Raw genomic sequence first — 23901 nt, forward strand, 5'->3', positions numbered from 1 at the left:
CTGAACACTTCAATGTTTCAGCCCATTGCCTCCACCAGGGAAAGGGCGCCATTTGCTTCTATATATAAACCCTAAATGTCTGTAATTGCCATAGGTGTACAGGTAACTACATCATTAAAATATCCGCACGAAACATTTTTTTCTAAGGAAAAGCCGGTCGCTGGAGCAAATTCAACACAGTCAATTAGGGTCTCAACCATCCCTGGGCCACACAATTCATTACATTACATTACAGGCATTTAGCAGACGCTCTTATCCAGAGCGACTTACATTCATCTAGCATCCATTTAAACAGCTGTATGTATACTGAAGCAATGCAGGTTAAGTACCTCGCTCAAGGGTACAACGGCAGTGTCTTATCTGGTAATTGAGCCTGTGACCTTCAGGTTACAAGACCCATTATACTACAACTGCCACCCAATTCAAGTGTAAGTGGTGGTTGAGATTTATGTTGGAGCACTTTGGGGCCTCCACAACATTCTTGTTTAGGGCCATCAGAACCCGAGAGCCGGTTCTGATCCTCAGCTCCCAGGGAAATTCGAAACGTGCACCCCTCCTCAAAGTAAGCAGACCCTAACCCTTCCTCCCTCCCCCTCTCCTCTCCTTTGCTTTGAAGGAAGCTGTAACCAGTCGAGCGTTTTTTGGAAAAGCACATTCTTCTGTTCCATCGGCTGTGAAGGAATGCGCTTTGTGGCAAGGTGGTATTCTTTCCTGGCAATGTGAAGTCAAGTCTCTGCAACCTTTTGAGGTCCTGTGGCCAATATGTTCTCAAGATTTGATGCAAATAGAGTTGCTCGCTAACAGAGCGACCGCGGCGTGGCTAACTCACCGCTAACAGAGCGACCGCGGCGTGGCTAACTCACCGCTAACAGCGAACCTGAGGCCGTGGCTAATAGCTACAAGTTGATCGCGAGTGCTCGCTAACAGAGGACGCGGCTGGCTAACTCACCGCTAACAGAGCGACTGCGCCGTGGCTAACTCACCGCTAACAGAGCAACCGCGGCCTGGCTAACTCACTGCTAACAGAGTGACCACGGCGTGGCTAACCCAATGCTAACAGAGCGACCACGGCATAGCTAACCCACCGCTAACAGAGTGACCGCGGCGTGGCTAACTCACTGCTAACAGAGCGACCGCGGCTTGGCTAACCCACCGCTAACAGAGTGACCGCGGAGTGGCTAACTCACCGCTAACAGAGCGACTGCGCCGTGGCTAACTCACCGCTAACAGAGCGACCGCGGCGTGGCTAACCCAACGCTAACAGAGCGACTGCGGCGTGGCTAACCCAACGCTAATAGAGCGACCGCGGCGTGGCTAGCCCCCCAGGCCCACGGCCCGGAACAAGACCCCCTGCTTAGGCAGCTTAGATCGGATTTCCCCCGCCATTATTTTCTCCGATTGAGTTCGCAGGCGCCCAAGCTGCACCGGATCGATCGGTGGCGAGATACGGCTCATACCGCCGCGACGCCCGTAAATCACCAAATGAGGCTTTAAATTGCGAGATTACCGCGATCGTTCCGGAGAGGTAAAACGGGCGGGGGGATCAATGGGAATGTGACTCGGGAATTCTGGCGTTCCTATATCGGAAAGCTGGCGGAGGAGACTGACAGCGCGATTCCCGGGAGCGAAGGATGAAAAATCAAGAAGCCGATTCCTGACTCCGTAAGTCGATGGATCTGAGCAGGTTGCCGCCGGAGACGCCAAAAAAACATGTGATGGACTTGAAATTAACGAAAAAACCGCCGTACCATATGTACCTGAAAATGTCTCTCCGTCGGGTCAGGGGTGAAGCTCGTAGACTCTTCGCTGCGCCCAGTCCTCGCCCCTTTTCATTAGCTGTGGACGAAATCAGAAACAGGGACACCGGTGACTTTTTAATTACCCCTAATAAACCAGGCACATTCCACATCCACCAAGGACCCGTGAAGCCGTCCCACAGGACCTCGGTTTTAAATAATTTAAAAGGACAAGCTTTTGATATTAATTATTTATAGCGCGTATAGCTTTTTTTATTTCCGGAAAACTGTAGCCCAAACGTTTTTACCCCTGAGAATATTTCACGTCACAACCAGACGGCGAAATTAACAGGGACAGAGCTACAGCCGACCGCCTTTAATTGAAATGCACTGGAACTGAGGCGGAAGTCGATGAAATATTTATAACTGCCACTAGATATTATGGTCTGTTTTTCTCTCCCCACTGTGGTAATGAACCTTTATTGTTACATGCTCACGTTTGCTGTAATCATCTTGTTATTTTTGCTTTCTGCCATCAACCTTAATTAGCCTCCAAATCATGAATAATTAATTGAAAACAGCATTCACCGCTAATTACCAGTCGCTTGCTCTACTGCCATTGCAGATGTACTGCTACTGCAGGCTAACGCAGCTAAGTGCTTTAACTTCCATTGTTTTAACCCAAGGTTTAATTCCCGGTGGAAAATAGCATTAGTGGAACGAGAGGCAGTGAAAATGAGGGCACTTGTACTGCATCGCCGATAACGAGTTGCGTTAATTTTTTAGTGAAAACGCTTTCTTCCCCAGGGAGACGAACTTCGAACACTTTTTCCATTTAAAAAAAAAATATTTTTGGAGTTATCACAAAGTGCCTGTAGTCCACAACGAGGAAGGAAGTGTGCCTACAGGGAAGTGAAGAGACACAAACTGTCTTCCGCTCCCCTTAGAAAGTTTTGGAATCGTATCCCATTAGATTCCACAGAGTTGCCAATTAAGGGGGAAGAGGGACTTCTCCTGAGGAACTGGAGCCATCAACCCTGCTGCACACCTTAAGGTTCGGAGACTGCAGCGTCTGTGTGGTCACTAGGACACAAGACACAGGAGCCACGCCCCCTTCCCTGTGTCCGTCTGCCACAGCCAATCAGGACTGTGCCAGTTCCCTGAGTGGCGGCTGGGGAAAGAGAACGGCAGGGACTCACACAGCTGTAATTAGAGACTTCAGCTTGATGTCGGGGAGCCGTTTCTGCCTTGCTTTCACGGTGCATTCGATCTGCTGAAAATACAGGCAGCTTTATCGGAAAAATGCCAAGCGTTCTCACTGCAGGGGGGCAATGTTGCTTCCTTCAAACGGAAGAAAAACTGCCTTAAATGACAGCTTTAACACCACTATTGTGCGATTCTCAATAACCTGAGAGTGCTTTTCAAAAAACACAAAAAAGAAAGTGTGGCTCCATCAACACCTCCAATGACGTTTTGAGTTAACGCAACTGAACAAATGCACGGATACTTAATGTCACTTAACGTTTACGGATCAATAAATATGGCTGGTGGCCCTTAACACCAGAGTGGACCCGACACACACCCATGACACAGGACACAGGTCACAGGTCACAGGTCACAGTTAATGGCCCTAGAGCGAAACCAGCCCCCTCAGCCTCGTTCACCATGACCTCTGCCTCCTTCCCGTATGGAGCTTGCCGCCACCGTAGAGTGGCCAAAGGCAAGTGTTTCCAAGAGCAACGCTGACACCAGCCACCATCGCCAGGGTCAACCGTTATTGTTCGGTTACCGTGGCAACGAAGGGGGGAAAAAAATGGAGGGCCTGAAGGGTGTTTGCTGGGAGGGGGAGGGGAGGGGGGGGGGGGATGGGGGGGTTAAATTAAAGGTTGACCGATGGGGTGTTCTGGATCACACAGAACCTGCTCGGGGAGATCAGGGAGATGTCAGCCCGCTGGGAGGCTGTCGGAATTAAACAAGAGAAATAAAAAAAAACCCCATCTCCTCACGGCAGGAGTTTAACCGTGACCTTTGGGTCTGTCCTCTCTCTACGCATCTCTCACCCCCCCCTTGACCCTCACTCCACTACCCCCCCCCTACCCCCCACCCTTCTGGCCCCTCCCCCAGCACTTGCCCTAGCAGAAAGGCAGGGACTCGCACTCACAGCTGGGGAGGCCGTTGAACATCCTCCAAGAGGAAGCAGGTATCCCAGAAGTCCCGGGGGCACAGTGGCATGGCTGGGCGGGCGGGAGGGGGGGGGGGGGGGGGGTTGGCGGGGGAGGATGCGGCAAGCCTGCTCACCGCTGGTGCTGCCCCCGTGACCCCCATGACCCCACACCCCGCCCAGCGTTCCACACTTTCAGTGTTCACCCAACTGCCTGGCAACATCACTCTGGACATCCCGGACGTGGAGAGACAATGGCAGACAATGTTCCTGCTCTAACTTTTTTTTTTTAAAACACCAGAGTGTAGCGATGGAGAAATGGAGGGGGGGATAGAGGGAACCATAAATAACATTTTTCAACCGCCATACAGCTACTTCGTCCCCGCCCGCCCAAATGCTCCAATATCCAAGCAAACGTTACATCTCCCAGCTCGCTGCCTATGGCTGTTCCACTGTTGGGCGGCAGGATGGGGGACACCGCACTCCTCTCCCCCAGTTTCAGACACCGCACGGCCCGTAATTGGGATGTGCACTAAAACCATGGCTGCACAGAGCCACATAGCCACCAGCCTTCCATCATCAGCACACACAAATCCGCCGGCTAGCGTCCCCCTCTGGCTCATCGCCTCAAAATAACGCCAAGCCAACAAGTTTTTAGGGTTCGCCGTTTCAGAAGCTTCAAAGACGGAAGGGATGGCGGTCTTGGGTTCCGCCAGGCAGCCGAGTTGCAGTGAGTGAGAGAGAGGTAGACAGAGAGAGAGAGAGAGAGAGAGAGAGAGAGAGAGAGAGACCTTTGACACTCCCTTATTGCAACCATCTCTCCATCGCTACACTCATCAGCAAGGTCTACACATAGTTACACTTAAAAGCTAAATAAAAACTAAAAAAACAAGACAAACAAAATGAAAATGAAAGAAAACTTGACAGTTCAAGACACTACATGTACCTTAAAGCAAACACATATACCCCCCTCAGAGAGAGTGAGTGAGAGAGAGAGAGACAGAGAGGGGGAGAGAGAGAGGGATGGAGAAAGAGACCATCAGACAGACAGAGAGAGAGACAGAGAGGGGGGAGAGGATTGGGCGCTACAGAAGACGCTCTCAGTGCCACGTGCAGCATCACAGATCGGAGAGGTGGAAAGATAGGGTGAGCAATACAGACCCAATCAACTAACAATGAGCTAGAGACAGAGAGGGGGAGAGAGAGAGGGATGGAGAAAGAGACCATCAGACAGACAGAGAGAGAGACAGAGAGGGGGAGAGAGAGAGGGATGGAGAAAGAGACCATCAGACAGACAGAGAGAGAGACAGAGAGGGGGAGAGAGAGAGGGATGGAGAAAAAGACCATCAGACAGACAGACAGAGAGAGAGACAGAGAGGGGGAGAGAGAGAGGGATGGAGAAAGAGACCATCAGACAGACAGAGAGAGGGAGGGAGGGAACAGAGGAGGCGGCTGCGGTTGAGGGACGCTGCTGCGTGCGCCATCGTGCCACGTCATCACACGATCGGGAGATGTGGAAAGATTTACGCGTAAGCCTGCATTTCTTATTTCCACAGAGCCCAAAATCCCAACTAAACCCAAACTCTTGGCTTAAAAATGCACCAATTCTGCCTTCAAAGCCTCTGAAAATCCAGAGAGGTCACTTTGATTAACGCGCAAGTATTTCTGGAGCTAGCAGCCGGGCCTCAATGCCAGAACTTGTGAATTTATTAATTGTGTTCTTTACAGCTAAAAAACATTTAGCAGATGTTCTTGGCTGAACCCAAACTGACCCTGATGGGGTAAATAAGCTTAAATTAAATTTAGGGACAGTGATCAGGACAGGGTTTGACCAGGTGAAGTCTCCTCATTCGAGACACAGGTGAAGAACCAGGTGAGGATGTTTGAGACAGGACAGCTGTCTAAGATCACCCTTCACACAGACACAAGCACTCAGGAATCCATTCTCAAACATGCCATGAATGTTACTCTCCATCCATTAAAGGCGGACATAACCCAAAAATATCAATTGTATGTTTAGACAAGCAAACTGGCCTCAAACTAGCAGGTGTTCCCTCTCAGTATTCAAATCCAGCTGGACTTTAATTTGGCAGTTTGCTTGTAGTGCTTGGAACTTGATGTAAAATGTTGGCTGGTTATAAAAAAATAAAATAAAAACATCACAGTGGTCCAGAGAATTTCCTTATCGACTAGCCACACTGGCTGAGGTCTGAGAAACAAACAAAACAAAAACAAAAAAACGATGATTTCATGCTCTGGCTCCCAGGAGAAAGTGCTGATGGAGTAGCTGAGGTCTCATGTGGTGGGGGTGGGGGGCGGGGGGAGGGGGGGAGGGGGGCAGCGGGTGTCAGGGTGCTATCTGGAGAGTTCTAAGGTGCTAAACCTCCAGGGTACAGTCGAGCCAATCAAGCTGAGACTGACAGCAGGGGTGAGCTCGTGTGTGTCTGAAAGCGCGGTCGCTCGTCTCGCGTTTCCTTAACCCAGGCCTCCGCTCCTCCTCCTAACTTCCAGGTGTTTTCCTCCCTTCCCCAGAGGAGCATCCGAAATTTGGGTATCTGCGGGAGAGAGCTTGAGGACCGGCGTTCGGGGGGAACAGGAAAAGTCGAGAGAGAGAGAGAGAGAGAGAGAGAGCGGGCCCTCGAGACGTAATTAGGTCAGTAGAGAGGGTTTTCAGAAGAGGGTTACAACAACATGGCCCGGGACGGGGAGTCTGGCTTCCCTCTCAACACCGCCCACAGGTCCTAATCAAACGCCAAGAGCGAGGGGGGGGGGGGGGGCACACACCTGCCCCCTCTCCACCTCTCTCCACCCCACCCAGTTACAGACCCCCCCCCCCATCATACTACACTACTGTCTACTGCCTCACCTCTCCTCCCACTTACAGACGCCAACACCCCACCCCCTCATACAAACCCGCCCTCACAACTCCCCCATCCCCTTCCCCCCAAAAAAAAAGTGGGGCTACCAAATGTGACCAGTAGCAGCTACCCACGGTTTGGACCAATCAGCGTTTTGCAGTGAAAATCACATTCCTTTTTTTCGACTGGTTGGTACAAGCTGGAAGGACGGAGTTACAAGGCTCCACCCCTTATGGTGTCACGGGATCATCAGTCTCACGCTGTGCTGTCCTCAATAGCCATGGTTACCCCACTGTGTGGCAGAGCAGAGTTGCATTGTGGGATTTTCCTTCCGCAGACACTTGGGCCAGATCTTCCCGGAGGTCCACCGACAAGAATGTGTGCCCAAACACGACCTTGTGACAGCCAGACATCATGTGACCAGTAATTACCAGCATCTGACTGCCCCATAAACAGGCCAAAACAACAGGCCAGACTTCCCCTCTTTCAACTCCAGCAGCTTCTGCATACCCACTGCTCTGCTACCCGCAGGCAAACTGCTGGCACAGATCCAGTAAGACCCCACAGCTAGCGGAGTGTCTGCTGGTTTAACTCCAGTTCTGGAGGGCCGCAGTGTCTGCAGGTTTAACTCCGGTCCTGGAGGGCCGCAGTGTCAGAAGGTTTAACTCCAGTCCTGGAGGGCCGCAGTGACTGCAGGTTTAACTCCGGTCCTGGAGGGCCGCAGTGTCAGAAGGTTTAACTCCAGTCCTGGAGGGCCGCAGTGACTGCAGGTTTAACTCCTGTCCTGGAGAGCCGCAGGACCCAAGAAACCAGGAGACTTACTTGTGTAATCAACTGCCTTAACTGATCCATTAAGTGCTGAGTAACAAGAGAAACCAGCAGACCCTGTGGCCCTCCAGGACTAGGGTCAGGGATCCCAGCAGACCCTGCGGCCCTCCAGGACCAGGGTGAAGGACCATTGTGTTAGCCGCGGACCCAGCTGACTGTGATCTGAATGGAATATAAATGTGGCCATTGCTTTGTAAGGCTGGACACTATGCCAGTGACTGGCATACTGTGAGATTTATGAGGGGGGGTCAAATCTATTTTAATCTATTAGCAAGCTGGGGAAGTTAAAACTCCCAGAGGGCACTGCTCTGGTGATTTACTGTGACACAGGGGTCACCGGCTGCAGAGTGCTGTCCCATTCATTCGCTGCAGATCCGCCCAATCACAGACCAGTTATCCAGTTACCGGCACCATGTGAACCTTCCGGAAGGATTTTTAAGGCCAAATATTTTGTCCTTTCACCCAGACACGTTTCACAACTATGGGCAAAGTGTTTCCACATCTGGGCCCAGTTTACTGTTCTGGTGGAAGGAGGTAAACAGTGGAGTCCATTAGGGTTGAGGGCAGGCGGGGGGGGGGGAGGGGGGCATAGAAAACCTCAGTGTGCTCAGACCCCCCATAAAGAGCAAAAACTGTGGACGTCTGCGGTCACATCACGCCCAAACACGACTCCACAAAAACAAAAAAAAGCTCTTTTCTTGTCTTCCTTCTAATCAGACCCACATGACCACCGGTCCTCCAATCAGAGAGGGGCCCCCTTCAAGGCGGCCATGTCACTCTCACGTCACCCGCCACCCAGCGTTGTTTCTTCCCGCTAACGTTTAGAGAGCAGGGCGGGCAAACAGCGGCGTAAACACTGCAGGGAGAAAAGGAAACGCGCTGTTTTCTCCCCTCCGCCATCTCTGCTTTCTTTTTTTTTTACTTCCTTAATCAGCACCAGGCCAGGGTCTCTGTGCCGCCTGTCCTTTCACAGAAAGGTCCGACTGTGGAAAGAGACCCCCGCCCCCCCCCCACCCAAAACCCCACTCACCCCCGTTTTCTGAGGTGGTGGATGTACAGAAGTGGTCAGGGTCAGTGCAGTGCCCCCCCCCCCCCCCCAGCATGGCCTTTCACTGAGCAGCTGCCCCCCCCCCCCCCACCCCAATCTCACTATGGCTGTAAGGCACCCCCTCCCCCACCGACCCCCACTGTAATTTCCTACCAGCAGCTGGAAAAAGCGCTTTACAATAACAGTGGCAGCATTGAGAGGAAGCTGTAGGGCATGTCTAGTGAAACTCCAGAGGAGGTACAACACCACATATGCCCCCCCACCCCACTGACTGCCCCCCCCCCCCACTCTCTCGGCTCTTTGCACTGTGGGGGATCCCACGTCTGGTTCTCATTGTTGACGGTCTCTGCTGTGTACTTTACCACACACACCGTGTACTGCCGTTTTTTCTCTTTAAACATGTAGTTTTGGGGTTGAGCAAGTTATTTAACATGTGCTGCCTTCTGTACACAGGCACACAATGGGGAAAGGGTGGGGGGCTGGGGGGGGGATCGGGGGTGAACTCCCGAGTTTGTGTTGGAGCTTAACATGAAACCTGTGAGCTGGCACTAATTACACCACTAAGCGGAGGGGAAAACAGTCAACGCTGCCAAAACATGATAATCAAAAACACGTTTTTTAAAAAGGGATCAACAATGCTGGAAGCTACAACAGAAAAAAAGAGACTGCCTCCCTTTGATTCTCAGCCAGAAAGGGTTTTCTGGGGTAACTGAGCTCTCTGGGAGAAGTGCACTGAGCATCGAGGCGGTCTGGATGTGCACTGCTCTGGCCATCTCATGGTGTAGCAGTTAAGGAAACTGCGTGTGAAAGGCTGCAGGTTCAAATCACAGGTGTGGCACAGCCATTGTCCTTTTGCGTAAGGTGATTATTGGGAATAGATTACTGTTCCATTCCCTTGTTTTGTGGAGTGTCCGGTGCACACCTGTGTCCCCCTGAAGACCCGACAGGTCTGGGGTGCCTTTGCTTGCTCGCTCATGGGCTTAGCGTTTCACAGCTACAGTGGTCCACTGCATGTTTGTCTGTAGTTTAAGTTTCACGCTAGTGTGTTTTTTCTGGAAAGTGGAAAGGCAGTTAATTTTCTTTGTTTTTAAAACTTTTTTAAATTTAGATTTAGGTCAGATTAGGAAAGTTTTTTGCCGGAAGACTTTTCCTTTGCATCGGTAGAGCGGGATAGTGTACCGACTTGACTTTTAGGATGAAGCAATTCCGTTTTTAAAAACACAACTGCAAAAATTAATTGAAAAAAAAAAACAATTTCACAGGTAGACTGCAGGAATACAGGTGAGATGCAGGTGGCTGCCTCATTCCTCCACCAACGGGAAACTCTATTTTACAAAGCATCACATGCGCCAAAACCTGTCCCAGCATGCACCTGGGCCCCACACCTCCACATCAGGGAAGGGGCCCTGGTGGTTCCAGGTTAATTATTTCAGAGACAAGCCACGCAGGTCATGCACCCTTTCCACTGAGCTAATATCAGCCTAAAATCTTATTCAATCATCCACATTTACACAACAAAGTCCAACTCAACATGGACACAAAGCGTCCTGTTCCTTGCAAGAGCTGACAACGAATATCAGAAAATAAAGCTGTAAAAAAGTGCTATTTTTCTAAAACTATGTCAATGCCTGCATTTACTAGTCACGTACTTGTATGGCATTAGCCTACTTTTAACAAACGATTTATTTGAAATACCCAGTTAGGCTACATTTTAATTACTGTGCTTTGAACAGAGATTTATAAATAACCATATTTTTATAATTATTATTATTATGATTATTATTATTAGTGTAATGAGCGGGAAATGCTGAAAATGCCAGACCATGGCTGGTCAGGGGTAGATGCATTTTCCTCTGGGAGTTTAGTAATTACACCAAACATAAATCAGTAATATAACATGAAGCACCACAGTTGCTGCAAGAAACTGAGAAAAATGTAGTACTTCAAGGAGCAAAGGAGTTTGAATAATAATTATTATTATTCAAGCTAATTTGTCCTGAGAAGAATGTAGTACTTCAAGGAGCAAATGGGTTTGAATAATAATAATTATTATTATTCAAGGAGACACAGGTGAAGGTTTAAATGCTTTGACCTGACTTTTCAGGTTTTTCTTCTGGCTTCTTTTCAATCGGCAGCTAAACTCAGCCTTGGAATCAAATCAAGCGCGTGACTCTTGATTCAGTCAAGCGATTATCACACACCGAAACCCACCAAAAACGCCACCATCTGCCCCCAGTTTCCACCGAATACCACCGCCAGTCCAAGAACAGAACGCAGTCGACAATATCGAAACATGACATGATCACATTCAAACCAACAGCTTTCTTGAAAACCAGGTCCCATCGCAAGCAAAGAACAAAGCACAGGCAGAAACAATAGGCTTCTGGTGGTTAACTTTGGAGCCCCCCGCCCCCCCCTGCCCCCCCCCAACCCTGAGAAAGCAGGATATTTGAGGAAAGGGACCAAATCAGTAACAGTAAAGCTCTCACAGACGTTTACCAGCGCCAGGGCCCTGGGAATCCAGGGTCTGGGGCTAACTAGCCGCTCTGAAACACTTTCGCCGTTTTCCCAGTTCCCAGGGAGTGGGGAAAAAAAAGCTTCCAGAGTAATTTATGGAGGAATATGTTTGGGAATGAAGCCATTTTTCTGGGAAACCTCCACCTCTACAGCGAGATCCCCGACGATCCGCCAGGCTGTACGTGTTCCCCCCACAAAAACCCGCAACGAGACCCGACACGCGTGCTGGAACTACCCGCCCTTCCTCCGCAAAGACAGGATAAACGGGCTAACGGCTAGCCCAGCTAGCGCCCAGCTCTGGAGTGCACAGGGTCAACAGCGGCCGACCCCAGGAACGCTAACCGTCAAAATTAACGGTCTGGCCGAGCGACACGACCGCTCACTCCTGAAACGCAGGACGTTCCACTCTTCCGTTCCCGTTCGACGCTCCTGAAATCAACGCTTGCGCCGGGACCCCCCGATACCCCACAACTAGCACAGCTGGTCGTAGCTGAAATGCACGCAGCAATTCAGTAAACGGTAAATGGACTGCATTTATATAGCGCTTTTATCCAAAGCCCTTTACAATTGATGCCTCTCATTCGCCAGAGCAGTTAGGGGTTAGGGGTTAGGTGTCTTGCTCAAGGACACTTCGACATGCCCAGGGCGGGGTTTGAACCAGCAACCCTCCGACTGCCAGACAATCGGTCTTACCTCCTGAGCTATGTCGCCCCAGTACAGTGACATCGTTCAGAATTTAAAAGGAAAGGATGACCACCTTCCCCAGTCGCTGAATTCTGCACCCTATGCCCCTTGCACAACACAAATATACTTTTACAAATACGGAGTCAATATACTGACATTCTTGCATCGTCATGTTTTTGTTTGTCCTGATAAATCTTTCTGATAAAACAAGAGTGGTAGGGTAGCACCTGGGCAATTGCCATAGTACACTGCAGCAAGTTACTTAACCTGAATTATCATAAATGGATTATCAGATCCATGATGATTATATGATATGTAATATGCATCAGTTGCTCTCAATAAGTGTCCTGGCTACAAGTCGAAATGCAATACACAGAAGTTCATAAGGGTTGAGGCGATAGCTTACAGTAACCAGTTTTAACTGGAATCAACTGCCCTTTGAATGCCATGGTATTTTTAATTTATTTTGTTCAGGGAAAAATAGCAGTGAAGCAGTGACTCATTCCTTCTGAAACACTCCATTTTTTAATTTGGTTAGAAGAATTCGGCCTTACCGCTGTACTTTTAAACGATCGGTTAGACTCTGCTGACACTCTGGATGCAGTTCGGCTACCAATTACGCTTTGGCTAATGATAAAATATAGCCAGATTTAATGAGAAATACCCAACTTGTGTTTTGTAGAATAAGGACAATGTGGAGACTGTAGTGCTGTGTACCAACCCACTCAAAAAACACAGGATCACACACAGAGAGTGAGAGAGAGAGAGACAGAGACTGAGAGGGAGAGACAGAGTGACAGAAAGAGGGTCAGAGATAAAGAGAGAGACAGACAGACAGAGAGAGAAGAGAAAGAGAGAGAGAGAGATTGTGAGAGAGATAGAGAGAGAGAGACAGAGAAAAAGAGAGAGAGACAGAGACACTGCTCCTGCTGGGACTCTTTTAAAGGGTCTCATTTAATAAACTTCCACAGCGCACACCAGCTGCACCCGCTTCATCAGGGACCCCATTCTGTCGGCGGGCAGAAAGATCTCCACTCTCTCCTATTCTCTGTGCCACACGCGCTCTCTCCCCGTTCCTGTGAGGGCTCAGTGTGAGGGGTGCCAAGCTGGTACTGTGGGTAACAGTGACTTTAGTGGGGTGGCTGGGGGGGAGGGGGGGGGTGGCATCAATGCGCTGATTCTGCAGTCAAAATCGGCAGCTTAATAAAACAAGCGAAGCGTCGGAATCTTAATCTGCAGTAAAGAGATTCACTCCACACATGCACACACCCACACACACACCCACACACACACTCACACACACTCACACACACACACTCACACACACCCACACACACACACACTCACACACACCACACACACCACACACACACACACCCAACACAAGCACACACACACCACACACACACACACACACACACACAACACACACCCAACACATGCCACACACCCACACACACAACACACACACCACACAACACACCCACCACACACCACACACACACAACCACACACACACCAACACACACAACACACACACACACCCACACACAAACACACCACACACCACAACACACACACCCAACACACACACACACACACACACCAAACACACACACACACACCAACACACACACCACACACACACACACCACACCCAAACACACACACACACACACACACACCACACACACCCCACACACACCACACAACCAAACAGCCACACAACACACACACACACCACACACCACACAACCCAACACACACCAAACACATGCACACACAATCCACACACACAAACACACACAACACACACACAATCACACCAACACAGCACACACACCCAAACAACACAACGCACATCCAACACAACACATGCACACACACCCAAACACACATCCAAACACAAACACATGCACACACACCCAAACACAAACACATGCACACACATCCAAACACACACCCAAACACAAATGCAAGCTCATGTACATGCATACACACCCAAACACAAGAAGCACGCACCATACCCCCCAAACACACATAACATCACACACACACACGCACAACACACACACACACACACCACACAGAACGCACACAACACAAAGACACCACAAACAGACCACTATTGAAAAACGCTCCAGGGGATAATGGAAGGCCTCACAGACTCCAGACGGCCCCAGATCACGGGGCAGGGAAATTAAAATAAAACCTTTTTTTAATCCTTCGTTAATTTAAATGCAGGAGCCAGCAGGCCTTAGCAGAGGGCTTCAAATGAGAAGGAGAAAGGGGAGGGGTGGGGAGGGGGGGGCACAGAACAGAACAAGGCCCAAAAACCCTGCCCTGAACCGAGGGAGGAGCAGACAAACAAACCCCTCCGTCTCTCTCGCTCTTAAAATAAAAAGCTCACCCGCCAATCTCCCACCGCCACTCTCTCCCGACCGCTAAGCACCATGGCGAGGGGGTCAGGCCTTGCGGCTGCCATAGAAACGGCGGGGTTTCCGCGGTGAGGCCTTGCGGCCGAGCGAGGCCTGCTCAGCAGGGGGCTAGATTTGACACCGTGTCCAGGGGGGTGAGGGGGGATCTCAGGTGAAGAAAGCACAGACCGGCTGGGGGGTTGGAGAGGGGGGGGGGGGGTCGCTGGGGGCCATCTGGTTTTTATTTAATTGAAATGAGTACAGCTCTCAGTTGGCTGGGGCTGTTACAACAGTCAGTGTTTAACAGTTTAACAGTTGTTTGTATACAGTAACTCTTCCTTCTGCATTACGGCTGCCTCTCGCTATTACCGTCAAATCTTATAACAAAACGGTGTTCTGAGGACATGTGAGTGTGTGTGTGTGTTTGAGGGTGTGTGGGCGTATGTGTGTGTGTGCATAGTTGTGTGTGTGTGTGTGTGGGGGTGTATGGTTGTGTGTGCATCTGTGTGTTTGTGGGTTTGTGTGGGGTAGGTGTAGTGGTGGGTGTATGTGGTGTTGTAGGGTGGGTGTGTGTATGTTGTGTTTGGGGTGTTGTTGTGTGGTATCTGGTGTTTGTGTGTGTGGTGTAGGGGGTGTGATGTTGTGTGTGTGTTTGTGTTGTTGTGGGTTTGTGGGTGTGTGTGTGTTTGTAGGTGTGAGTGTGTCTTGTGTGTGTTGTGGGTGTGTGGGTGTTGGTGTATGTGGTGTGTGTGTGGTTGGTTGGGTATGTGATGTGTGGTGTGTGAGTGGTTGTGTGGTAATGTGGTGGGTGTTGTGTGGTTTATAGTTGGGTGTGTGTGTGTGTGTATGTAGGTGTGTGTGTGTATTCATGCTGCAGTGAGAATGTGCACGTACGCATTTTTAAACGCAGGTTTCTCTCTTTCCTCCATCCCTCACCCGTCACGCTCGTCACAGCCGTGATTAAACTCTGACTCAGGCGGTGCTTTGGGCCTTCGGTGCGCGTGATTGGATCTGGCACAGGCGCCCGTCTGAGCTGCCAATCAGGGGCAGATCGGCGTGAACGGGGGAAGATTCGCCCCAAAATGAGCCCCGTCACTCACATTCAAACCTCGGCCGCTGAGCCCTGTCGCTCTGGGACGTCCGAACGAACGACGCCCCGGAACCCGTCACGCGGAGAGGCGCTGCCCGGCTCTCCAAAACCGCTAAAAACCGCCAAAAAAACCCGCCGCCAAGGCCCTCGGCTCGCCGATCGTTTCTGGGCATCCGTTCCGCGGACAGGTGCGCCCGATTAGCCCCCCCCCCCCCGTCCCACACGCACACACACACACACACACTCGCCATGCTGTTCTCTGGCACCGCAACAAGACGAATCACAGCACGGAACACACCCAGAGTTGACAGTTGACTAGGTCTTTGATTTACCCCGTTAAAAAACTGAGCAGGAGAGACAGTGAGCGTGCAGGCTAGCATTCCGTTAGCACAGCGTTCTGTTTAATTGCTCACCCTTGGATTTTTTTTTTTTTTTGGGGGGGTGGGGGGGCGGGGGTTGAGGAGGGCGGGGCAGCTTCTGTTCAGGGTCACACGTGCAACATAAGGCCTGGTTCACACATTTGCGCTGTAATTGAGTGGATTTCTGCACGACTGCGGATGCCCAGTCACACCTCGCCCCCTCCCCCTGCCAATTAAAAGGGCAGATTACTGAGAATTATAGCTGCCAGCTTCCACCGCCCCCCCTCCCCACCCTCCACTACACTCCAGGTGTAACTGTCCCTGGCATCAACCTGTATTCCACCCCCTCTTCCTCCTTCTCGTGTTCCTCCTCCTCCTCCTTCTGTTGATTTATAAAAGAGTGTAATGGTGGGTAATATTGCGCTGTACATTTTCAGGAGTTTTCTATCTTTCCCAAACTAAAGCTTCCATACAGAAGCCCCGGTTCATGCTCACGAACCGCGACGGACACCAAGTGACCGCGGTTACAGGAAGTCCCTCTCGTTGGTGGAGGGCGGGTGGCTGAGCAAGAATCACTGCCGCAGGGAAAACATGGCGGTCGGACTTTGCGGACTCACAGGGCTGGCTTACCGCCACAACTTACCGCGGCTCTCCTCCCGGCCCGAATCGTCGAACCCGAAGCCTACCCCCTTCCAGCGGCACGCGCCGGCCCCATCGCCGACCCGCTGGACCGCTCTGGCGCAGCTCTAACCCCCCGCAAAGTTCGCCAAAACCGCTCGCTCGCTCGCTCTCAAAGTGGCGGCGGCTTGAAAATTTTATGAAGGTGCATGAAAAAATCAGGAGCCTCTCTCCGCACCTCTAAAGTATCTCCCTAACAGGAGTACATAAAGAGAGAGAGAGAGAGAGAGAGAGAGAGAGGGGGGGAGAGGGAGAGAGGGGGAGAGGGGAGAGAGGGACAGAGAGAGAGAGAGAGAGGGGAGAGAAGAGAGAGAGAGAGAGAGAGAGAGAGAGGAAGAGGAGGAAGAGGAGAGAGAGGAGGAGAGAGAGAGATGGGGGAGAGAAAGAGAGAGAGACAGAGAGAGAGAGAGAAGAAACACGAGGTAAAAATAAGATCTGCAGCAGTGTAAAACTAATCTTTAAACTTTCTGCCCGTTAAGTAGTCTGACATAACCTCCTCGGGAGGGGGGGGGGGGGGCAGTGCTAAAAGTGCAGAGAGCACAGCCCAGCAGGTCCGCAGGGATGAAGCATAAAACAGGATGGAACAAAAAGCTTTTTCACAAGAGCAGGAACCATCATGGATCTGAGGGTCTGTTCACGCTGGACAGGGTGCTGCTGAGCCTCCCAGCCAGGCAGAACCAAAAGCCTGGGACCTGGTCAGTGCTGATTCTGTGCTGTCAGTAGTTTGGGGCTGGCCAGTGCTGATTCTGAGCTGTCTGTGGCTAGGGGACGGTCAGTGCTGATTCTGGGCTGTCAGTAGTTTGGGGACAGTCAGTATGGATTTTGTGCTGTCAGCGATTTGGGGACTGGTCAGTGCTGATTTTGTGCTGTCAGTAGGTTGGGGCTGGCCAGTGCTGACTCTGTGTTAAGTAGTTTGGCTGGAGACAGGGGCAGTGCTGATTCTGTGCTGTCGGTAGTTTGGAGACTGTAACTCCTGATCGTTATGGAGCTGCATATAGTGGGTGAAGGAAGACAGATGAACACAGACACACAGACACACAGACACACAGACACACACACACACACACACCCTCTCACACACACACACACACACTAAGAGTCATTAGCACAGCCCCCGGGCAGAGCAGGTAGAGGGGAGGGTGTTAATAAGGACCTGATCAGCCCCAGTGCTGCTAACAGCCTCTGTCCCCAGAGCACAGACCCGGTAGGAACACGAATATCACTATCCCCAGGAGGGATACTGAAAGACCTGGAGCCGGAGTGCCACTGGACCGGAGCCGGAGCTGGAGCCGGCTTCCTGGGTTTAGAAACCCAAGCCTGCTGGTTCCAGCAGTTTTTACTGACCCACAGTTCTATTCCAGTGACAAACATTCATCACCAGATAACAAAACTATAACATTATTATACTCCAGCTGAGCTCAGCAAAATTCATGATTACCCAATCCCCAGCAGAGAGGAGGAGAGGTGCTTCTGGCTTTATTCAGTCCTGCTGTGCGATGGGCAGAGGCAGCATGGCACTGAAAGAGGCGGTGTGTGTGTTTGTGTGCGTGCATGTGCATGTGTGTATGTTTGTGCGTGTGCATGTCTGTGTGTTTGTGTGTGGATGTGTGTGTGTGTGTGGATGCATATGTGTGTATGCGTGTCTGTTTATGTGCGTGCATGTGTGTGTGTGATGGCATGCTTGTCCGTGTCTGTGTGTTAGCGTGCGTGCATGTGCGCGCGTGTGTGTTTGTGTGTGGATGTGTGTGTGATGGCGTGCTTGTCCGTGTCTGTGTGTGTGAGCTCTCCTTACAGTGCAGGTCCTCTCGTTCTCTCTCAGTGAGTAAGTGCCGCGACTCTGTTTAACGCTGGCGGGGGGGGGTGAGATTAGGCCTCTCCCTGGCGTTCCCCTCCCTGTCCCACAGTTGCTCAGGTAATCCCGCTGAGCCGCCATCCCTCCACCTGGCCTGTCGATCAGGCCCTGCCCACTCCAGCTCACAGCACCTGAGCTAACACCCCGGGGTGATTCGGGAAAGAGCCGCGATGTAGAGCCGGGGTGTCCGGATAAGGGAACAGAAGACTGGGATGATTCTGGATAGATATGCCTCTGCAAAAGAAACGCACCCATAGCCAAGGGTCCTACACAAAGCTTTAGTTTTTGTTGAGCAGACTGTAGCAGGTTTTAGTGGATGGATGAGCGAGCTCCCTGGGCTAATAAAAGAGTTTGACAGGTGGGGTGGAGGGGGAAGGGGTGGTTGGGAAGGCAGGCTGTAGAAAACTGTATTCCCTACAGTTCTGCAAATACACGCCGCAGGTCTAAAGCTGCCAGACAGATCTCCCCCCCCCCCCCCCAAGCCAAAACACACTCTGCACTTATCACGTCTATGATAGGTGGAAATCATCGAAGCACAGGAAAAGCATAAAGAACTCTCAGCCATTTGTAGGGGGGAGGCGGGGGGGCAAGCCTGTTTCCTCTTGATAAAAAGGGGAACCCGTTAACTAGCCCCCGAGGACGTCCCCTGACCGAGCCTTTCTGTAGCTCATCAGCACAGGCTGAGATGAGACGGTGTGGACGGACGGACGGATGGACGGACAGACAAACAGACAGACAGACAGACAGACAGACGGACAGATCGAACACAGAATATAGAGATTATACAGCCGAGCCAGAGGAGACACAGACACACAGACACACACACAAAGACAGAGAGACAGAGGGATGAAGAGAGAACAACGGAGATGGAAAGAGACAGAGGGATAAAGAGAGAATGACAGAGACAGAAAGAGACAGAGGGAGAAAGACCAACAGAAAGAGAGACACAGAGAGACAGAGCGATAAAAAGAGAACAACAGAGTAACACAGAGAGACGCAGAGAGGGAGGGAGAGAGAATTCTGCGAGGGCTTTTATTTTTCCCTTCCTCTCTACTGAATTTGGGAGAGTGAACCTGTCCTTTCGGGCTTGGGGGGTGGGGGGAGTGTACAGCAGATCAGCGGTGACTGGGGGTGGGGGGGGGGGGCAGCTAACAACATGGTGCTCGGCCTTGAGAAATACGATTGGGCGGGAGGGGGGAACAATGGGCGTCCTTGTTGCCGTGCAACAGAGCACTTTTTTTTTAGGAAAGGCAAAATTGGGAGAAGGTCGGGCTGTTCCCTCCCACCCCCTCTTCCCCAAAGAGGGAGACGCAGATAAGACCACACAGACAGCAGCCGTCAATCATTAACTCGCCGTCCAATCACCCGCTTCAGGTGGAACAGCGAGCAAAGTGCACCACCGCCAACGCAACTGTTCAAGAGCCAATAATAAATATTCCTCTCTTTCTCTACGTATATATCCCTCTCTTGCTCTCTCCTTCTCTTTCTGTCTTTCTCCCTCCTCTCTCTCTCTCTCTGTCTCTGACATAAAATTTTCCCACAATGCACCCCATTACCGGGGGAAGCTCTAAACCGAGCCCGACGAAGGACGAACAGCCCAAGTCAAACACGGTGGGAAAGACGAGCTGTTTGCCCGATCGAAAAAGCAATTTTCCCCTAAAGCCCAGAGATGTTCCATTTAGCTCAGGCATCTCCGAGGACCCGTCCCCTGGCGAGCCGCGGGCCCTAATTCACTGGCCCCGCGCGTTGAGTAATGACCTGGCATTGCTTTCCTGCCCCCACTCTCAGCCTCATCAATACTACAGCACACTGGCGAGGGGGGGCGAGCAGGGAAACATCCGAAACGAAGCCATGAGGACTGCTCAAACGAGAGCAAACCCAATGACCGACGCAACTGTAGGTCTGTGCATATTAACAAAGAGAGAGAGAGAAAGAGAGGGACGGGGGAGGTTCTGGGGTTATGCTGGGGGGTGAGCAGATTGGGAGGTGCTGGGGGGGGGGGGAGATTTGGTGGTTCCAGGGAGGTGCTAGGCCGGGGCAGATTGGGAGGTGCCGGGGGGCAGCTGCTGTATTTTCCTGCCTTCTGGATATAATGAATGTTGAGGAGCCGCACTCTAATAAAATAAACACTACGAAAGGCACGTCTGAGCCCAACCTTGGACTGTCAAAACACATACGCACACTCACACTCTCACACACACACACACACACACACACACACACACACACACACACACACACACACACACACACACACACACAAACCCACACACCTTCAATTCAACAAGAGCACTTCCCTTTTCCTTTCTACGGATGAGGGTCTGCCGTGAGGTCAACGCGCTGCGGAAGGCCACATTAATAACAATAATAATACATTATTGTTTTTAAAAATATATTTTCGCTTTATTGGACAGGGCAGCGTGGGGAGACAGGAAGGACGCTCCCCGTGGGAGAGGGAGAGATGTGCAACAGAGGTCATACCGCCGGACTCAAACCGCCAAAGCTACAGCTCACAATGTGCCTTTGGACAGCGCTGTACAGCCTGCGCCACGAGACACTATTATTAAATTATTTCTTCTATTTAGTTTTATTATTGTCTAGTTTTTTTTCCATATCCAAAAGTGCTGTGCTGTGCAGACTCCCCACCTGTTCGCAGCAACACTCATTATTACACGCTTGGAACCAGGAAGTGCAGAGCTGAGTTCAGCGGGTACAACCCTAACAAACCCCTCCCCCCCCCGCAAACACGGAGCACGGCGCATATGCTTCCTGTTGGCAGAATCCCCCAGAATCCCCCACTGCAGATCGCTGCGGCTCTCCCTTCAGACGCCGCCGGAAACTTTCCGTGCTGAAACGCTCGCTTTCCGAAGCCAAACGCTCGGCAAGGTTAAGTGCAATGCGTGGCTCGACTGACTCCCTAATGCTGAGTCTAAGCAGAAGCAGATGACTTAATGGAAAGGGAGGGTGGGGGGGGGTTTGCTTGGGGGAGTGTTGGGGGGGGGGCTGCTTGCCCTTTCTTGGCATGCAGTTGAAAAATACATGACTACAGGGAAAAACTTTACTCCGCAAAGTTAGCAAAAACTTGACTTAAACTGCATGTAATAACACCTGCATTACAATGTAATAAGCATGATATAACAACTGTTATAACCAGGCATGGCATGCATTGCATGCGTTTGATAGCGTATTCAACTGCGGTTAGATTGCAGTTATCCTGAATCCGATGTAAGATTTGTCGCACACGTTACGACGGTGCTATGACATTTCAGATGAGCTGTAGCACACTGTCATAGCACATAGCTGTCATGGCAGGTGTTATGTCCTGCCTAGTCTTCATGGTACACCTGTGCCCTCCAAATAACGAATGCCATAATCCATGTCTCTACTGCGTGTTGCCACAAAGTTATAAGGCTTTATTTAAGACCAGTGCAAACAAGGAGGAAATTGCCTTTTTAAGTGCTTGGGGTTATGTGGTTAAAGTGTTTCTGTAAATTAAACTTTAGCTATCTCTGAGGCCCTAACCACTCACCGAGTACATTTTCAAAGACTCCCTACCTGAGCCCCGTGCCTCCCCACCTGCAGCTGGAAAACTGAAACCTGATTGGCACACAACCTTGAACCCAGAAGCACCGCGTAAGAGTTTTGCCCCCATGGGCCCCACCAACCCAGGCCAATCAGCCAATCAGAGCGAGCAAAGCAAACCGCAACAAACACCCATCAGAGGTCAAAGATCAGAGCAGTGAGCAGATTTGTGGTCATTTTTCTAAAAAATAAATACAAAAAAACCTTCTGATGTCAAGTGTGTGGTGAATATCGGCCAGCATCACTCAACCTCCAACAATAAAACTCGAGCGTTAATTGTTTATGCGACATGGCGAATCGATGAAGGACGTTGCAGGCGGTGAGCGCGGAGCAGAGGACGCCGGCGTGAATCACAGCGGGTCTCCCTCCCTCAGGAGAGCGGAGGTCCCGCGGGATTGCGTTCGGCCTGACCGAGGCTCAGAACGCCCGCTCGCGGCCCCGCCCGAGCGGCTCGGAGATAAAGAACCCGAGGGAATGAGATCCTAAATCACCGCTATCAGCCGCGGCCGACGAGCGACGCAGCGCTTCTGCGGAGACAGGAAGTGGAAAGTCACTGCGTTTCCTTCGACTAGAAGGAGGTTCTGCCGCGAAGAGAAACACAAAAAGGCAGCCAAGGGTGTCTGAAGAAGCACCTTCAACCAGATATGACAGGTCTGCTCTACCTCTGTTTACAAGCCGTCAAACGTTCTGAGAATACCTCCCTCCCTCCTCCCAGGAATGGGAGATATACCGCCTCAATGCATGTGTGCCCCACCACGCTACGAACATGTCTGAGTGTGTGTGTGTGTGAGTGTGTGTGCATTGTCTGTGAGACTGTGTATTGTGTGTGTGTGTGTGTGAGCGTGTGCATTGTGTGTGTGTGTGTGTGTATGTGAACTAGTGTTATGGATATAATAAGATTTTAAAATATTTACAGAGAAATTGACACAAGCAGCAGGGGGTTTACTGCCTGTCCAGACTGACAACAGTTCAAGCTGGTCATGGAACCCAAACATTCTTCAATCATCGACCACAAACACAAAATACATCTATCCTGATTCTCCAACGCCAAGGAGTGCATTCAAATTAAGCTATATGTCTTTATGAGGAACAGATGACATCAAAAAAAGCTGACTGGTTTTCACTGGAGCTTGCAGAGTATAAGTACAGATCACAGTCCCTTTGCTTTCAACCCCATGTGTCCACTATGACAGATATCAATATATATATATATTTTAAAAGGAACAGAAAGAAAATGTAATTGGGCAAATTTCTCGTGGCCCCAGATGGCCGTTAGATTCTGAAAAGCAGTGATGTCACCCAAATGTACCTCACATTTATATGCTTACAAAAGATAAATAAATTAGTTTATATATTGAATGCTTATACAAAGAACATGGGAAGAATCTGCAGAACAACAGACAGCAGAAAAAGACAAAAAAGCACAATATCAATTCATTTGAACAACACATCAAAGAAAGATATTGTTTACTATAAATGAAAATCAATTGCATAATTTCTTCTTCACTGATACAGAATTCGATGTGGAGTTTGCAGAGCCGTAGCACTTTTTTATTCCGCAAATTTAAAGAAAAAAAATTCATGCAAAGTACACAAGAAAGAAATTAGACATGGCCAAAACTAAACATAAAATATCAAATATTCAAAATACGTTATGAGCAAAAAGAAAGTGGTCACGGCTATGTGGTGGTTTGAGGAATTCTGTTTTCAGCAATATCTAAAAACCTTTCTCTCCCCCTTCCGTATGTCAACATTCCTAAGACTGTATCAAAATCATCATAGCTTAAGTCAGCAGCAAAATTAAATAACAATGATAACCTCACTCTCTTTTTCATACAGAGTGCACCTCAAAAACATATATACCCAATTTACAGAAACTGTAGCCGTTCTCCCCGTTTTCAAAAGTCCAAATAAAAGTACTTACGAAAAATTGTGTTGGCTGTGAGCTTATTTTGATTAAATTAAATACTGACACACACCGATCAGCAGAAGGACGCTTGGTTCAGTCACCACTCTTAATTTCCCGTAATTTATCTAGTTTCACTCGTTACCCAGGTGTATTTTTTACACCCGAAATTTGAGGAACTGGTG

General features: G+C 50.2%; 2 protein-coding genes across 5 annotated transcripts in view; both read right to left on the minus strand.

Moving 5' to 3' along the window:
• The window catches only part of LOC135241498 (tetraspanin-18B-like), an 84777-nt gene that overhangs the window by 23162 nt on the left and 37714 nt on the right, over positions 1-23901 (minus strand). For 2 of the 3 annotated variants that reach the window (XM_064311973.1, XM_064311972.1), the window contains exon 2: positions 1758-1836. The exons of the other annotated variant lie outside the window; for it this stretch is intronic. The gene's annotated coding sequence lies outside the window, so the exon portion shown is untranslated. The remainder of the gene's footprint in view (positions 1-1757; positions 1837-23901) is intronic. 3 annotated transcript variants of the gene reach the window in all.
• The window catches only part of chka (choline kinase alpha), a 258102-nt gene that overhangs the window by 9904 nt on the left and 224297 nt on the right, over positions 1-23901 (minus strand). The gene's annotated exons all lie outside the window — the stretch shown is intronic.

Source organism: Anguilla rostrata, chromosome 16, assembly GCF_018555375.3.
Source record: "Anguilla rostrata isolate EN2019 chromosome 16, ASM1855537v3, whole genome shotgun sequence".
NCBI classification, from domain to species: Eukaryota; Metazoa; Chordata; class Actinopteri; order Anguilliformes; family Anguillidae; genus Anguilla; species Anguilla rostrata.